The 17,027-nt window shown below is 46.5% G+C and overlaps 1 non-coding gene across 1 annotated transcript; it reads right to left on the reverse strand.

Moving 5' to 3' along the window:
* MIR146B (microRNA 146b) lies at nt 14,075–14,183 on the reverse strand. Its single transcript, NR_129595.1, has one exon. It is a non-coding gene; the product is annotated as a microRNA 146b (primary transcript).

Genomic DNA, 17,027 nt, shown 5'->3' on the forward strand with positions numbered 1-17,027 from the left:
CCCTACCCTGGGATAAGGGGCAATGATCATGACTTTTGACTTCTGGGGGACTTGGGACTCAGTTCCCTGGCTCCACCACCTCTTTTACAGGAACTGTCATTTTGTGAGTCTCTGCTTTACTCCTTCGAGAGAATTTGTGGGCATTAAATGAGAAATAGGGGTGTAAGTTTTGTTATCAACAGGAATATTATCCTTATCTTCCATCCTGACAACCTGGGTGGCACCCATTGCAAAGGGCACACCCATTGCAAACAGTCCAGCACAAGAGCCTAAGTGTCCAGGGGGAGAGTCTCTTCACCCGGTTCCTTGAGAGCCCTAGAGGCCCCATGAATCTTGCCCCCAGCGTCCATCTCCCACTAGTCTGTCTCATTTTCCTCCTCCTCCTCAATCCTGCCCGTCAGACCCTCTTCTTACCGCCTATATCCTCCTCCCCTTGGCCACACAGGCATCATCCCTCTTCTAAAGACTTCAAGCAATTGCTAATTCCCCTCATGTTCTAGAAAGCCCTCATTACTAGAAGGAAGACTACCATTTCTCTCCCATTGCTACCCCTTATCCCTGTCTATGCTTTCCTGGCTGTGAGAAGAGAAGGCAGGAAACTCAGCATTCAGTATGGAGTCTGATACACTAGGTCCTCCATAAATTGACTAAAGGAGTCTTTCTGGCATTCCATCTCTGGAATGCATGCACCATTATTTCAGAGCAACCCTGAATCTTGGCTTAGCCCTCCCTGGGTATCCAGTGGGGGAACAGAAAAATGGGCTGAGCTGCCAAGGGGTGAGAACTAGATGTGGTCTTACAGGGAAGGCTTTGGCCTCTGTATTGCACTTAATGCCCCACAGTTACACTCAGTGTTCCCTCAGCCTCTGATTCTATAGACAGCGTAACCAGTTACCCTTTTTTGTCAGCACCAGGCTTGTGATTATATCTGATTTCCTTCTCAGTTGTCAAGCACAGAGATAACAGGGAGGGGACATGTGGTATAACTGAAGATCATGTCACCTTCTCTCAACTTGTATCAGAGTTCTTGGATTGTGGGAAAGAGATACACACTCTCCCTGAAATTCTTTCCTCCCTTGGCTTCCAACCTCTTTCATCTGGGTTCCACCATAGTCTCCCCCCACCTAACAACTCCTCAGGCCCCTTCCTTGGGGCACATTTTTCTAGGGCTTTCTTAGTTGGAGAGAGAGTCCCCCAAATTTCCATTTTCAATACTGTTTTCATGTATTCACTTAAACTCATCAGGCCATACACTATATGGGGTAAGAGGGACTTCAAAACCAAGACTGCCTGTTGATGGGAATATAAACTCATTCAGGTGCTATGGAAAACTGTATAGAGGTTTCTCAGAAAACTAAGAATAGAACTACCATATGACCCAGCAATTCCCTCTTGGGTATTTATTTTAAAAAAATGAAAACACTAATTTGCAAAGATACATGCACCCCAATGTTCATAGCAGCATTATTTACAATTGCCAAGATGTGGAAGCAACCTAAGTGCTCATCAACAAATGAATGGATAAAGAACATGTGAGCCTATATATATATATATATATATATCTATATATAGGTATATATACATATCTATGTATAGGTATATATAGATATATATATGCTGTGTGCTCAGTCGCTCAGTCGTGTCCTACTCTTTGCGACCCTTTTCACTATAGCCCGTGGGCTCCTCTGTCCATGGGATTTTGCAGGCAAGAATACTGGAGGGGGTTGTCATTTCCTTCTCTAGGGGATCTTCCTGACCCAGGGATTGAATTCCGGTCTTCTGTGTCTCCTGCATTACAGGCAGATTCTTTATCCATTGAGCCATTGGGAAAGTCCCGATACACACACATATACACACAATGGAATACTGCTGCTGCTAAGTCGCTTCAGTCGTGTCCGACTCTGTGCGACCCCACAGACGGAAGCCCACCAGGCTCCCCCGTCCCTGGGATTCTCCAGGCAAGAACACTGGAGTGGGTTGCCATTTCCTTCTCCAATGCATGAAAGTGAAAAGTGAAAGTGAAGCTGCTCAGTCGTGTCTGACTCTTAGCGACCCCATGGACTGCAGCCTACCAGGCTCCTGCATCCAAGGGATTTTCCAGGCAAGAGTACTGGAGTGGGGTGCCATTGCCTTCTCCCACTGGAATACTACTCAGACATTAAAAAAAAAAGAATGAAATATTGCCATTTGCAACAACAAGAATGGACTTGGAATGTATCATACTAAATGAAATAAGTCAAAGACAAATACTGTATGATTTAATTTATATGTGGAACCTAAAAATAAAACAAACTAGTGTATATACAAAAAAAGAAAGACTCAGATATACAGAACAAATTACCAGTGGGGAGAAGGAAAAGGGGAAGGGCAAGATAGGGGTAAGAGATTAAGAGGTACAAACTACTATATATAAAATGAATAAGCTACAAGAATATATAGTACAACACAGGACATATAGTCAAATATCATAATAACTATAAATGGAATATAACCTTTAAAAATTGTGAATCACTATTTGTACACCTGAGACTTACAATATTATACATACGCTATACCTCAGTTGCCCTCAAAAGGCATACATGGAACCCAACAATTGGCATCCCTGATGACACAGTGTATGTAATTTGGGCCAGGATAGCAGCAGCAGCTTTGGTAACTTCACTTACTACCTTTCCTTCATGACCAACCCACCTCCTATCTCCAGCCTGAATATAAAACTGCTGCTAGATAGTCTTCTCCAAATGTCCCACCAGAACTCAGCACTGTCTCAACTTCTGTCACCCCCTCATCTTTCTTATCCCCAGGATCATCTTGACTACCCATCCAGGTGACCAAGCTAAAAACATGTGCATCCACCTTTACCCATCCAGGCAGTTGATTCACCTGGAATCCAGTCCAGGTGAATCTGCTCCCATGTCTTTTTCATTCCCTGCTCTTGTTCTGGTTGTCAGTTTTCCTAAACTAGGATGTGAACCTCCTCCAAGACTGGCTTCCAATCTTTATCTCCCCAGTCCATCCTCTACTTCGCCTGAAAAAGAGCCTCTGATCATGGGGGTCACTGATCAAAAACTACTCAGGTTGCTGTATTTTGAATTTTTTCATAAATTCTGGGGGGAAAACACTCAGGGTGTATTGTTTTTGAAAACAACAGAAGACCCCACTCCACAGTATAATAAACATTTACTCTTCCAAAGGCTAACATGATGGTGCTTTGGTATAATTTTTTAAATGCCCATTTCATTGTGTCTTTTATAGTTAAGTTTATATGAAGTAAACAAAACTGGTTACATATACAAAAAAAAAAAAGACTCCACTCAAACTAGATTAGGCAGGAAAGGAATTTATTGCAGGGTGAGGAGAGGGAAGTTGGATAAAGCTGATCAAACATACAGACTTCCAGTTATAAGATAAATATATACTAGGAAGGTAGAGTATAACACGATGACCAAAGTTAACACTGCTGTATGGTATGTCTGAAAGTTGTTAAGAGAGTAGACCCTAAGAGTTCTCATCAGAAGGAAAATAAATTTTTTTTTGTATCTATATGAGATGATGGATGTTGACCAAACCTATTGTGGTAATCATTTCACAATAAATGTAAGCCAAATCATTATGTTCTACACCTTAAACTTATACAGTGCTGTATACCAACTGTATCCTTAAAAAGTGAGCGGGGGAGAAGGAATTTAATGGCTCACATAACTTCAAAGTCCAGGATTCAAACGATGTCATCAGGATTCAGTTTCTCCCTCTGACCTTTGGTTCCACTTCTTCTGCGATTCCATGCTGAGAGAGCATCGCCTTTGGACCCAGAACTGCATTCTTACAGATTTCAGTCCAGGGGAGAGAGCCCTTCCAACCACACAATAAGAGAACAGAGCCCTGGGCTTGTTTCCCATTGGCCTAAATTGAGTCACATGGCTAGCCTAAACTAGTCACTAGGGCCCAAGGGATGACAGTGATGACTGGTCTAGCCCTAAATCACCTAGGTAATTTAAGGATGGGCTAAAACCAACTCCCCCAGAACCACTTTCCTAAGAGTAGATAAGGTGTGGAACCCTAAAAATCTGGAGGCTGTTACTGGAATCAGGGTGAATAAATGCTGAGAAACTTGGCCTGGTTCTTATTTTTCTCATTTTTCCTTAGAACTATCCTCTGCCCCAGACCAGCAGAGGTCTTCAGCAAGTATGTCAGAACATTAAAACACAGGCTTCTCATTGTCCCAGGCTTCAATTTGAGCTTGGTCTCACATTCTCATCTCCCACTCAGGGTGATCAGATCCCCATGGGGGAGAAAGGGGCAGTTATAAATAGAGTGGGGAGGTATATTAATTTTCCACTAATGGTCTAACAAATTACCATAGACTTAGAGGCTTTAAACAATACAAATGTATTATCTTACAGTTCCGGAGACTGGAATTGTCTTATTAACTAAAATCAAGGTATTGGCAGAATTGCATTTCTTTCTGGAGGGTCTAGGGAAGAAGCCATTTCCTTGTCTTTTCCAGCTTTGGGACTGCCTGCATTCCTTGGCTCATGAGGCTCATGACCCTCTTTCATCTTCAAAGCCAGCGATAGCTGATTGACTCTCTCTACTATCACATACTCTGACTCTTGAGTCTCCATCTTCCACATTTGACTCCTGTAATTACACTGGACCAACCGAGATAATCCAGGATAACTTCTCTATTTTAAGGACTTCTAACCAACAACCTTAATACTATTTGCAACCTTAATTCCCCCTTGCCATGTAATGTAACTTATTAACGGTTCCCAGGGATTAAGCCATGGACATCATGGGGGTGGGAGGCCTCCCCTAGCAAAGATCACTATGTCCTGGGACCAGTTCTTTTTTTTGGCCACACAGCATGAGAGATCTTGGGATCAAACCTGTGCCCCCTGCATTGGAAGCACGGGGAATCTTAACCACTGGACCACCAGGAAGTCCCTGGGACCAGTTCTTAAAGAGGACAGAGGGGGAGGCTCCCTTCTTGGAGCTGTTGGATAGGGAGTGTTAGGTAGATAAACTAAACCAGTCCAAGCTGCTGCTGTCACTAGGCCAATGGTCTGAATTAGACTTGAAAGAGTGGTGCAGTCAGGAATAAACATGACATCACCAGGCTGAGTGTGGGAGAACTTCCCAGAGGGTAGCTGGACTCTGAGGGATGCTGAAAATCTATGAGAAACTGTGGGGGTTGGTGGTAATACTGCTTAGATTAACAGGAGGAAGGAAAGTATGATGGCCTGGCAGCCCAGCAACTAGGAGAGGGTATCCATTTTAACCATCCAGCAACTATGACCCACTCCACTGGGGAAGAGAGCTGGAAGGGCATGACCTGAAGCCAATGGGGACTGGAGATCAGATAGTCTTCACCCCATGTGAATGAAGCAACCTTTCTGGCTTTACCCAAGTCGCTTCTGGGCTTTGGCATAAGTTGGACTGAGTTCAAATCCCACAGTGCCAGTTACAGACTGTGAGAAGATGGGAAAGTAGCCTAACTTCTTGAGTCTCTGGTTCCTTAATCTATTCCATGAGAATGATATCACCATATTCTTCATGTGGCTAATAAGAATTAGTTCTTTGAAAAAAGTTATAAGCTCTTATGTAACATTCTAGAGGGGAGAATAGTCAGATAGCGGGAAAGCAGACCCAGCATAGATTGGTGATCATGCTATTACTGACAGCACAAGTCTTGAGAATTTTGCCCTTAACATAACTAGCTGTGTGAGTCTGAGCAGGATATTTACATAAGCCCCAGTCATAGAATACATTCATTGTATACCGTATCTGAGGCAAGCAGCTTCTTGCTATGTAAGGGGTGGGGGGAGAACCGTTAATACCTCATTTCTAGGGTTGATGTAAACTTGAAGTTAGATGCTCATAAGCAACTTGAACGAGGATGAGATGGTTGGATGGCATTGGCAACTCAATGGACATGAGTCTGAGCAAACTCCCAGGGATGGTGAAAGACAGGGAAGCCTGGCGTGCTGCAGTCCATAGGGTCTCAGAGAGTTGGACACGACCGAACCACGAAGCAACTTGATTCAGTGCCTGGTGAGGAGGAGCTTAACTCAAATGTTCAGTCGCTCAGTCGTGTCTGACTCTTTGCAACCCCATGAATCGCAGCACACCAGGCCTCCCTGTCCATCACCAACTCCTGGAGTTCACTCAGACTCACGTCCATCAAGTCAGTGATGCCATCCAGCCATCTCATTCTCTGTCGTCCCCTTCTCCTCCTGCCCCCAATCCCTCCCAGCATCAGAGTCTTTTCCAATGAGTCAACTCTTCCCATGAGGTGGCCAAAGTACTGGAGTTTCAGCTTCAGGATCATTCCCTCCAAAGAAATCCCAGGGCTGATCTCCTTCAGAATGGACTGGTTGGATCTTCTTGCAGTCCAAGGGACTCTCAAGAGTCTTCTCCAACACCACGGTTCAAAAGCATCAATTCTTCGGCGCTCAGCTTTCTTCACAGTCCAACTCTCACATCCATACATGACCACTGGAAAAACCATAGCCTTGACTAGACGGACCTTTGTTGGCAAAATAATGTCTCTGCTTTTAAATATGCTATCTAGGCTGGTCATAACTTTTCTTCCAAGGAGTAAGCATCTTTTAATTTCATGGTTGCAGTCACCATCTGCAGTGATTTTGGAGGGCCCCCCCCAAATAAAGTCTGACACTGTTTCTACTGTTTCCCCATCTATTTCCCATGAAGTGATGGGACCAGATGCCATGATAACTCAATCCATCTGACTGGGAAAATGGGATGTGGATAACAGAGAGCTAACCTAATTGCAAAAGGCACCAGGATGCCCTCACGGAGGTTGTGTCTAAGTTGGGGCCAACATGATTCCAGCAGGTTCACCCAGTGTAAACACAGGCTGGCTGGCTTCTGGCAAGGTCAAGGTGTTTCCCTTTGCCTGGAAACCAGGAGGTGTGGCCGAATCAGGGCAGGAAGAACAGCAGATCAACTGAAAAGTGGTGGAGAGGAGCTCTGCTCCTGGATCTCTCAGGTTCCTCCAAATGCTGGGGGCCAGCTCCCCGAGGCTAAAGGAGACAAGTGAGTGGGGAGCTACCTGGAAGAGCATTTCAGGGCTGGGGCTTCAAACGGCCTTGAGTCTTTCCTGCCTGCTGGGAGCCTGGGCTTTGGGTCCAGCCCTAGGAAAAGAGGTGACCTGGTAGCCAAACTCCTTAGTAAGAGTTCCCCAAAGCCAGGGGCACAATCGCAGGGGCTCCTGCTGTGAACCAGGGCCTGCGTTTACTAGGCATTAGGATCGGCGGTGGACGTTAGAACAAAGCGCATCCATCTCCCCTACTCCAGGTCTGGACCAGGACAAGGCCCCAGGTACCACGCCGACCGCCTGAACTTCGGACCATGTACGCATGCTACTGCCGAGCGCCTGGGGAGGACCTCTGGCCTCTACTGCAGCACCTCACCTACACCTACCAGCCCGCCCCTCTGCTGCTGCCCCCTATCCAGGCCCATAACTTCTGCAGCCGGCCCCGCGACCTGTGCGGCGGTGAGTGGGCTGCTCCGCGGGAATACCACTGCTTCCACGCCACCGGCGCGCCCCTGGAGTTCGCGCCGCCCTTTTGGGTCTTCCCACCGGCCTACGCCGCGGCCCTGCGCCCGCCGTTCCCCGCGCCCGGCTACCTGGGGCCATCGCTGCAGGCGTCCGCGGCCACGGCGCAGGCGGCGGTCGAGAGCGGGGCGCAGTGGCCGGAAGGCGGCACCGTGCAGGCCGAGCTGCGGTGGGGCCGCGTAGAGCGCGCGCTTGGCCCGCGCCTCGAGCTGCCGGACTCGGTGCGCCGGGAGCTGCGCCGCGTGTACGGCACATACCCGCGCACCAACGTGCGCGTCACCTACCGCGGCGGCGAGTTCCTGCTGCGGGGCTCGCCGCGCCTGCGAGAGCCAGAGTACCGCGTCGAGAGGGGAGCCCTGCGGTCGCCGGCCAGCAGCGACAGCGGGGACAACAGTCCCGCGGGGGAAGCGGTGGAGCGCGGCCGCCGGCAGAAGAGGAAGGCTTGAGCTGAGGGCGCGCGAGGCCCGGCGGCAGGCGACGGTGAGCACGCGCGCCGTTTTCCTGCCGCCGCAGCTATGCGCTGGGTCTGGGTGCACCTGTCACCTGTATTTTTGCCCTTTTTTTTTTTTTTTTTTTAAGCACCGCTGGCTTGCTGCTCTTCCTTGATTTCAGTTTTTTGCAGGATGACGGGGCGAGGGCGAAAAGGGATCAAAGAGATCTGAGTGGGTGTCCTGTTACTCCTTCCTTCTCCTTGGACTTGGAAAGCCTGAGCGTGTGGTGGAGGAAGGGTCTGGACCCTTTGTTTCCTCCCTGCCCAACCTCCTCCCCATGAACCCTGCCCTGCAATGAGCCCCCACGTGCCCTTTTTCGTCTCTTCTCTCCAGGAAATCTCCCCTAACTCCCCAAGCTGAGGGCCCACTTATTCCCAGCCTGTAAAGAAAACTAAATGACTGAAGTCAGGTGTAGGCTTTAAGATTGTTTTTATGTTTGGGGGTGGAGGTGGGGTTTCTTCATCTATGTAATGTGAGCCTTACTTCCCTTTTGGGGGTACAAGGTGTCAGGAATTAGAGTGGGAAATGTGTACTTCCGCACTCGCCGGGCCCCATTTCCCTTAACCAGCTCCCTTCCAGTGCAAGAGGACTTTCTCCTAGGTCCTGAGGCCCACCACCCATAGAGAGATTCTGAGGGCATCAGCTATTTTGTTGAGGTGTGGATGGCAAGCATGGCTGAGGGAGGGATCCCTAAGACACAGATTTAGGGCTGGCTCTGACATGAGTTTGGGTAAACTCTGGGAGTTGGTGATGGACAGGGAGGAATGTCATGCTGCAGTCCATGGGGTTGCAAAGAGTTGGATGGACTGAACTGAACTGACTGACATTTTCTAGACTCTCTGAGCCTCAGTTTATTCATCTGTTAAAGAAGAATAAAACTAATACAGCCTACCTGGAAATTTTACCAGGGTTGAAATCTAAGATGAATGTCACATCTTGTTTCCTGATTCTTTTTAAACTTTTATATTGTGGGATAGCCGATAAACAATGTTGTGATAGTTTCAGGTGAACATCGAAGGGACTCAGTCATACATATATTTGTATCTTGTCTCCTTCTTGCTAACAGTCTGTAATAGGTTGAATGTGCGCTATTCTAGGAGTTTGCTGGAGGATTAAGCCACACATCGAATTTTAACTACAGATCTAGCCATACCACCAGATCTAAGACCCAGGCTGCATAAGTTTGGCTCCTCATGGAATTGCTTTCAGTGAACTTCCATTTGTAGTTGGCCAGAAGATACCTGGGTATACAGGTATGTTACTGAAACTGCAGATCACTTGATTGAACACTGCTATAATTATGAGCTTCATGCAGAAGTTCTGTTAAACCTCAGCACTTGGTAACGATGTTTCTCCTGATGAGTGGTTTTGCTTTTTTATCTGTGAAGCACCAAGGATCTCATAATTGATCATATTTTTCTCTTTGCCCTGGTTTCTGGGGAGCCAAATTTGCTTAGCATCTTTTGTGTAAAACCTGGATCCTGAACTGTTACCTCTAGTTTCATCTTATTTTCCTTTCCTTATTTTTTTAAATTATGGAAACACAGGGAGCTGTTGTAGTGTGTTAGGTCTACTGTGTGACCTTGAGTGAACTATTTAATGTCCCTGAACCAATTTCCTCATCGCGAATGGGGATGATGGTATCAGGACCTATCTCATAAGATTATTGAGAAGATATCATGAAATCCTGCACACAAAGTGTTTACCACAATAACTGTCATATACTAAGTGCTCAAAGGTTAGTATTTGTTTTTAAAAAGTAGTTTGCAACACTGAAATTTATTAAATGGAGAGTTAAAATCTGTTCTGATATTTTGTGTGGCATGCTAAGTCCCTTCAGTTGTGTCCAGCTGTGTGTGACCCTATGCATTGTCGCCCACCAGGCTCGTCTGTCCATGAGATTCTCCAGGCAAGGATACTGGAATGGGTTGCCGTATCCTCCTGTAGGGGATCTTCCTGACCCAGAGACTTAACCTGTGTCTCTTACGTCTCCTGCATTGGCAGGAGGGTTCTTTACCACTAGGGCCACCTGGGAAGACCATCACCTGCAAATGATCACTGAGGTCCAATCTAGTATTTTTTACTGTTTTTTTCTGTGCACCTCATATTACCTACATAAAAGGAATTGCAGTCTTGCTTGTTGCATTTTACACTAAGTATATCTTGGACATCGTTTTATGCCAGTGCACATGGTGTTACCTCATTCTTTAACAGTCTATAGCATTTGGATTCTTTTCAGTTTTTAGCTATTAAAAGTCCATTCAACAAATTTCTTGAATGCCTTTTATTTGCCAAGAACTATTGCAGGCCCTGAGGATATAGTCGTGAATGAGATAGCCATGGCAGTTTCTGTCCTTATGGAAAACATTTAAGCTGAGACCTAAAGAATATGAAAAAGCTAGCTGTGCAAAGAGAAGGGTGAGGGGAAGCCAGGCAGAAAGTATGGTGAATGCAAAAGTCCCAAGGAATGAAAGTCATCTTCATTGACTTAACAGGCATTTGAAAGCCCACATGTGCTGGGCAGTATTCTAGGCACTGGGGCTCTAGGAGAAAAATAAACAACTCTCTGCTCTTGATAGAGCTTACTTTAGAGATGTAATGTAGGGAAATGAAGACTGACAATAAGCAAAGGGGAATATACAATGCAGTGTCATACAGCAATAAGTGATGGGGTGCTATTTTCAGCAGGATACTTAGGGAAGGCTTCTCAGAAGAGATGACTCTTCAGTGAAGACCTAATAAAGAGCTTTGCAAGCTATTTAAATAGCTGGGGGAGAAAAGCAAGTACAAACACCCTTGGCTGGGGTGTCCTTGTCCGGTGAGTTAGTGGGAATGTAACAGTTAATGGATGGCATCACCGACTCAGTGGACATGGGTTTGGGTGGACTCTGGGAGTAGGTGATGGACAGGGAGGCCTGGCATGCTGTGCTTCATGGGGTCACAAGGAGTCAGACATGACTGAGTGACTGAACTGAACTGAATAGTTAATGAAGTTACAGATGAAGCTGGATCCTGTGGCATCTTGAAGCCATGTAGAAAATTTTGGATTTTTTTCCTTAGAGGAGATTATGAGCACAGGGAAACGTGATAAGATTTTTTTTTAATTATTCTGGATGATGTGTGGAAAAGAGACTATAGAGGGGCCATTGTAGAAATAGGGAGAACAGTTAGGAGACATTTGAGAAATAAGCTGAGAGAGTGATGAGAAAGTAAATGTCCTTGAATATGCATCTTTGTTCACATATACAAGTGTTAAATTGTGGAATCTGAAACCTTAAAATTAGAGATTGAATCATTGAACAATGACACCCTGGTAGCAACAAGCACAGCCAGTGCCCAGATCTGTGATTCTAAATTCCATCCTCCAAAAAAGGAACCACTCCCCTTGGGAAAATGGCTGATTTCAAGGCTGTGGCAGGAAAGGTACAAGATGAGCCTGGAACAGCTTGTGCCAGAAATTAAAGGACTCCTCAAAAATATCAAAAGAACAAAGGCGCCAACTTGAAGGGACTTCCACTGACCAAATCAAGGACACTGTAAGCATCAAAACAAATAATCACAGTAACAGATTATAACCTTCTGAATAAAATAAGGATCCCTAAGTCCATGCTAATATTAACTAAATAAATACATGTGACTGGAAAGCTCTCCTTATAGAAGAAGGAAAAATGAAATTAGAAAATTACCATCCCCAATCATCACAGTAATGAATGATTCAAGTGAGACTCATTCCTGGACACTAAAAATAATGGGTGAAAGTCTGATGAAAAACCTGATATTTACATAGTTTCACGTATGTTCCAATAAGATATTTATTAATTACAAATTTTAAAATATTAACCTGAAGAAAATAGTAACCTAATAGTATAATAGGGAAAAGTGGTGGGTAACATGTTAATAACCCCATTGCAGTAGTCCCTCTTAAACAAAATCTTTCTTACCATTTTTTTTTCCTTACCATCTTTTTTTCTTACCATCTTTAATGAGTGTCTTTAAATTTTTTCTTTAATGGAGACAAACTGACATCATGTGTTTTGGATATGTTAAACTGAAAAAATACATCAAAAATTCAGTGGTAAGGCATAATCATCAGGAAACAAAAACCTAAATTGAGAGAAAAATTTTCAAAAATGTCAGTGTCATAACAAACAAAGGTTTCAAGTCAAAGGAGATGAAACAGACATGAAAACTAAATGCAATGCATGATCCTCTTTTGGATGCTAGACCAGAATGAACATTGTTATGAAGGACAATGTTGGGACAAGTAGCAAGATTTGAATGAGGACTATATATTAAAGAAAGCAATATGGCAAAAAAAAAAAGAAAAAGGTTAACAGTTGGTGAATCTGGTATAAGGTTAAGTCACAGTTCTTTGTACTATTCGTGCAACTTTTCTGTAAGTCTGAAACAATTTCTAACTAAAACTAGTGATAATAAGGATATTGAGTCTCTGGATCAAAAAGGATACACATTTAAAATGTAATTTGTCACAGATTTTATATTTTAATCTTAGAGAATTTTCTACATGCTGGTAAGCCTCCTCAAATCCTTTTTCTTTTTTTTCTGAAACACAGCAGGTTAAGTAAATCATGAATCTCCCACCATGTAAGATTTTTTTCTGAATCCCCTTCCTCTTCTACCCTCTCAGGCCCACTCTTAAAGTCTCTCAACTCTCCTCATCTCTAAGAATCCACATTGCTCACACACATTCTTCCCCCAAGGCCTTCACTTATGCCCTGGAAATATCCAGAAGCTGCACATAATTTACCCCTATCCCCCAGCCCCGGTGAGGAAGGAGGTCCCCAATTATAGACTTTTTGAAGGAAGGGCTGCCACTCAGCTCAGTCCAGCCTGCCATTGCTTCCAAACCCCAGTGCTCCAGCCCTGTCTGTGGCTGTAAGGAAGCCCTGCAGGGAGTCCTAGATGTTTCTTTCTTTGATCTTTTCTTTGAACTTAACCCTTAGAAGCTTAGAACTCATAAAACATCAGGGCTGCCAGAGACTTTACTGTTTACCTGGCTCAACCTCCTCAAGTTACCTTCCGTTGGGAAACCAAGGCCAGAGAGGAGTGACTCACCCAAGGTCACACAGTAGGTGGGAATCTACCTACTGTCCCTATCTCAGTGGGGCTTGAGCCACCATACTCTCATCCTGATGGACTTCTCCTCCTGGCTTTCCCCCAGCCTTACCCAACCCTGGCATTTGGTTTAGAGCCCTTTGCCAATAAACCATGACTGACCAATTTTAAACCCTATCCCACCTCCCAACTGGGTAACTCACATTCTACTGAAAGGAGGGTAATTATCACAACAATCTTACACACTTAACTGAGCACTTACTGTGTGCAGGCACTGTGCTAAGCCCTGTACAGAAACTATCATTTAATTTTCACAAAATCTTGATGTGTATATAATTATTATCCCCATTTACAGATAAGGAAACTAAGGCATATAAACCTGGGAAATCTGACGTAGCCTTAACATATAGGCCTCTTCATACATTAGACATGCTCAGCAAAATACAAGGAACATTTATTGAACAGCCACTCTGTGAAGAATACTAGACTAGTCATCACGGGGCTCATGAATCAAGCCCCACTGGAAGCAGAGTGTGGAGGATTTGTAGGACATCGTATGCATCATTGAGGCACTGGAGAATCTTCTTGTAAGAGGCATCTGAGAAAGACTTTGAAGGAGGTGTAGGAATCTAACAGAGATGAAAAGGAGGTGTCCCGAGACGAACTGAGGAGGGGTCAGCACAAGTAAAAGCGTGGCAGAAGGAGCAGGAAGGAGCAGGGTTTCACTGGAGGGCAGGTTATAACCAGGAAGCAGTGGAAGGTCAGGCTTCAAAGCTAAGTGGAGGCCATACTTCGAAAGACTTTAACGGCAAAGTGAGGAGTTTTGGGGAGCCATTGAAGTCTCTGACAAGAAGAGTGGCTTGAACTGAAGTTGTTAAAAGATCGAGCTAGTGGCAGCACCTGGCTGATGCCCTGTGACCTCAGTATTGATGGTGTAGCGCAGCCGGGCACCAGAACTGAGTCCCTAGGGCATTTGCTAGAGCTCACAGCCTATGGAATTCAGTTCTCAGAGCCAGGTGGCCAAAGTTCTCTTAACCTTGATACTGCCCTCCTGCGCTCTCTTCTGTGAATCTTTCCTCATCCCCAGGATGGATCAGGTGAGAAACCCGAGATCTCAAGATTCCTCCTATTCCAGGAAGGGTCTGAGCTTGGAGCAGAAAATAGAGGTCCATTGCTAGAAGAGGCAAAGGTTCTCTCAATTCCAACAGGATACTGATATTAGATATGAGGGGGGGGGGGCTCAGGGCTGTGGTAGAGATGCCATTTAGAAAGGGTCCCATCATCCCTGCCCACATGTGCTCCAATGGGGCTAGGTGTGGAATTGGATAGACAAGGGACTGGGGGAAGAGCTAGAGTATGTACACTGAGAGGATATTTCTCTAGAGACAGGCCTCCTGAGCCAAACAAGACCCACAAAATGTGGATCCACAAGATAGAGGCCCAGGAGTCCAAGCTCCCTGAAACCACTGCCCCCGCCCCTACACACACACACACACACAAATACACCTGAAATGAAGATCTGAAGTACCTGGTATAGATAAGGGAATGGAAGAGAAAGACTTCCCTGAAACACACTGTGACTTTCTAGAGAGTTAAACTGAGGACTAGGGTGCTATTTCCACTCAGGGCAGAGCTGCAGCCTGTCTCTGGAGAGGGAAAGGCAAGCCTGCAGGCTCAAGAGCCACCCTCCACCGCCACCCCCAACTTGAGTTGAAAGAAACAGGTCTGCACTTACCCTTGAAGCCTCTCCTCTCCCTCCTGGAGCTGGATCTACAGTGATGCTCCCAGAGACTGCTCCTTAAATAGGCCCCGCCCCAGCCAACTCCCGCCCCCGCCCCATCCTGGCTCTTCTGAGAAAGGAGGAAGGTGTGGGAGGGCCGGGCACCCTGCCCAGAGAGCCCTTTTTGACCTCAAGCAAGAATGGGGACCCCCTTCTCCACCCACCCCCCATCTTTCAAAGCATCCCCTTCCTCACCTCAGTCTCTGACTGAGTCCCTCCCACCCCTTGAAACCAGCCGCTGGGTTCTTTCTCTGCCCTTAATGTCTGGGAAATCTGCCCTTTCTGCCTAATTCAAGCCCAGTTCCTCACTCTGAGGTTGAATGGTGGGGAGCTGATGTGCTGTGGAGCACAAGATTCTAGCTTTCCCCATCGGCTTAGGAGGCCCAGCATCAGCTGCAGAATTCACTCACGGAATGGGGAGGGAGGGGGTATCAGTCTCCCTCCTTCTTACTCATGTGGCTTCAAGCTGCATCCAAAGCATAAGTGGAGTTTATTCCCATTCCGTGGAAAGATAGTGAGACCTGAGGGAAAAGAAAAATCAGGGGGTTAAGGCCCAGGCAGTGTGAATGTCGCATGGGACTAGTGTTCCCTGGAGCTCCTGATTAAAGTTTGTATGTGTCCCTGTGTCTGTGGTGGGCCCTCCCCAGCCCACCCTCTGTCCTCTAATTCCAGAACCCAACTCTTACTGCACAGAGTTGAGATCCTCCAGAATCTGAGCTGGGAATTGAGGGGCTCCCCCTAAATGGTCTTTCCCTGAAACCTCAAGAAGTTCTTTCCCATGATAAGTAGCTACATCCACTGCCATTCAAGAAACAGGTCGCCAGGGTCTTGGGCTTGGAACCAGGGACAGCTCTACTGAGGAAACCTGGAAATTCCTGTAATGGGGGTGGTAGGGAGAGAAGAGGCATCAGTATTGTGCAATGGAGGGGAGAGGGAGGACGGCTGGGGGGCTGGGGGAGGGGAGCGATGGCTTAGTCTTTAGAGGCCTGGCAGCTATCCATCACCTCCTTCCCAGGGGCCTGCTTGGCCTGAGTTCAAAGTGGCTGTCACCCCACCCTTCATTAACCCCAGCAGCACCAGGCTGTCAGCAGCAGAGCTTTTATGGGAGACGCGACGCCAAAAGCGCTCCCTCTTTCTTTCCTCCCCTTTCCTGCCCCCTTTCCCCAGCAGCCCACATCTTGCTCTCTTTGAGGCTAGAGAATCCTGGTGGGGAGGTGGGAGGTTGAAGTGAGGGACAGGACTGGAATAGGGAGTGGTGATCCTCTTTTTCTCCATATTCTGTCCTTAGGGAAGAGAATGGGACTTTCTCCCTTGGACCATGAACTCCTCAGCGTAGGGACAATCTCTGAGCCCCCAGCACCCTACAGGAGGACTAGACCTGAAAAGAGGCTCAGCCTCGTGGCTGGGAATGGGAGAGCTCATTCTTGAATGGAACTCTTTCCATCATGACCCACTGAAGGACTTCTGGGAAGGGAAGGCTCTGGACTTCCCCCTTGGATAGCACCGGGAAGCTGAGGTAGCAGGAACAGAAAGAGGAAGCTGAGGTTTTACTGGGTACTGGGGTTCAGCCATCCTGTCCTAAATGAGGAGCCCTGCCAACATGGGCATTAAGGTACTGGCCTGCAGGCATCCTGCATCTGAGCTCAGGTGGGTCCTCAGAGCACCTGCTGCCCCTTCCCCCATTCAAACCAGGTTCCAGGTCCCAAAACTTAGGCCCTGTAGCCACCCTAATCTTGGGGAGACATCACTGTTAAGAGAATGCATACGAGCAGATCTAGTCTTATCTGGTGGCTTTGTGGTAATGAATCTTCCTGCCAATACAGAAGATGCAGGTTCGATCCTTCGGTTGGGAAAACCCCCTGGAGGAGGAAATGTCAACCCACGCCACTATTTTTGCCTGGAAAATTCCATGGACACAGGAGCCTTGGGGGCTACAGTCCATGGGGTCACAAGGAGACCGACACACACGCACACACACGCATGGCGGGTAAGTCAGTACCTAAGAGTTGATGGGTGACAGGGCTTGAATCTGGACTGGACATGTAGGAGGAGAGACAGTGGGATTTGGGGAACACCAGGTCTAGCAGTAGGGGCCACC

The sequence above is a fragment of the Capra hircus genome, chromosome 26 (assembly GCF_001704415.2).
Source record: "Capra hircus breed San Clemente chromosome 26, ASM170441v1, whole genome shotgun sequence".
Lineage (NCBI taxonomy): Eukaryota > Metazoa > Chordata > Mammalia > Artiodactyla > Bovidae > Capra > Capra hircus.